This window comes from Staurois parvus, unplaced genomic scaffold (genome assembly GCF_062004578.1).
Source record: "Staurois parvus isolate SC_StPar_1 unplaced genomic scaffold, SC_StPar_1.0 ptg004001l, whole genome shotgun sequence".
Classification (NCBI taxonomy): Eukaryota; Metazoa; Chordata; class Amphibia; order Anura; family Ranidae; genus Staurois; species Staurois parvus.
Window position 1 is genome coordinate 11186 of NW_028321796.1, and position 1791 is coordinate 12976.

Here is a 1791-nt window from a genome sequence, read left to right on the forward strand (position 1 = left end):
GGGACTGATGCTTCCTTTTGGTTTTGAAACGGAAAAAAAACGGAGTGAAAACCCGGAAATTCTTCTCCGTTGGTACAACGGTGATAACTCCTTGGATCAACAGATCTGCATGAGCAGCATGGAAGATCGCCAGTCTGTGCAGGGAAACAGGCAGCTGGGACACCATGAAGCGGTGGAGGTGGGGTGGAGGCGTGGAAGGGTGCAAAGAGCAGGGCTCTAGCTGTAGCTCCTGGACACCATGTCTCTTACCCGAGCCTCTGAGATGCCTGCTGACCAGGTGACCGCAACAGCCAACAGACGTCCCCCTGCTTAGGGAAATGGGGAAGTCCTTTTAGGATGTTCAAGAGGTTCCGTCTGCAGGTTTGGGACATTTAGGGGCCCCAGACTTGTGATTGAACCGGGCTCCTGGCTTAGGTCTGGCCTTGGAGGTTGAAGTCTGGGAGAGAAGGAAAGAACTCTTTTTGGCTTCGGAGGCCGGAGGAGTCTTTCCAGCATTTTTAGGCTTTTTCTGCTGGAGAAATGAGAAGTCTTCCCACCAGGACCGTCCTTCATAGAGATGGCTCAGGGTTGGAGGCACCAAAGAGTCCTTCATAGAGATGGGTCAGGGTCAGGGTTGGAGGCACCAAAGAGTCCTTCACCATCAGAAGACCTTTCACATCGCTGTGCCACCGATCGACGTTTTGGACGAAGAGTTCTCTGCATGCTCACAGATTCAGTGTAGGAAAGAAGATGGACAATGACAACGTCCGTGTCGTCATAGCTGAAGACATCACTAAGCTTTCTTGGACATCCTCCTAGACGTTTTGTGTGCAGAGAACTGAGTGACCCCGCTCAGCGGGGGCCGGCCTTGGAGAATAGAGGCCAATTATGGGCAGTACAGAGGCTTAGTGGTTAGCCTTGCAGCAATGGGGTCGTTGGTTCAAATCTTGACCAGGACACTATCTGCATGGAGTTTGCATGTTCTCCCTGTGCTTGCGTGGGTTTCCTCCAGGTACTCTGGTTTCCTCCCACACTACAAAAACATGCTACCTAGCATTGGTGGTGCTAGGTAGCAGAACTGATTGACCCCGCTCAGCGGGGGCCGGCCTTAGAGAATAGAGGCCAAATATGGGCAGTACAGAGGCTTAATGGTTAGACTTGCAGCAATGGGGTCGTTGGTTCAAATCTTGACCAGGACACTATCTGCATGGAGTTTGCATGTTCTCCCTGTGCTTGCGTGGGTTTCCTCCAGGTACTCTGGTTTCCTCCCACAATACAAAAACATGCCACCTAGCATTGGTGGTGCAGTGGTTAGCATAGCTGCTTTCCAAGCAGCTGACCCGGGTTCGATCCCCGGCCAATGCAATCTGCAAGTGATTTGGTTCCCCGGGCAGAAGAGCGCCATACAAGTTCAATGTGGAGGATATATTAGAGGGGGAATAACGTCTGCTAAAACGATTGAAGAGAGTGTGTCCTATGTATGAGGAGGACTGACACTGGGGGGGGGGGGGACTGACTCTGACTACCTGACACTGGGGGGGGACTGACTACCTGACACTGGGGGGGGACTGACTACCTGACACTGGGGGGGGACTGACTACCTGACACTGGGGGGGGACTGACTACCTGACACTGGGGGGGGACTGACTACCTGACTGTCAAGGTCCTACCTTTTCCCTGAGATTATGTTACTCCATGTGCTGGCGTCCATCTTGGATTTCTGCTGTGCATGGTGGGAATCCTTTTATGCCTTCAGGTCTCTGAGGTCCATCCCCCAGAGGGGCGTGGCTGATGACATATAAGCCTGTGGCC

The 1791-nt window shown here is 52.9% G+C and overlaps 1 non-coding gene across 1 annotated transcript; it reads left to right on the forward strand.

Annotated features, from left to right (window-relative positions):
- Positions 1–1272: 1272 nt before the first annotated feature.
- On the forward strand, positions 1273–1344 carry TRNAG-UCC (transfer RNA glycine (anticodon UCC)). Its single transcript has one exon. It is a non-coding gene; the product is annotated as a tRNA-Gly (tRNA).
- Positions 1345–1791: the final 447 nt, after the last annotated feature.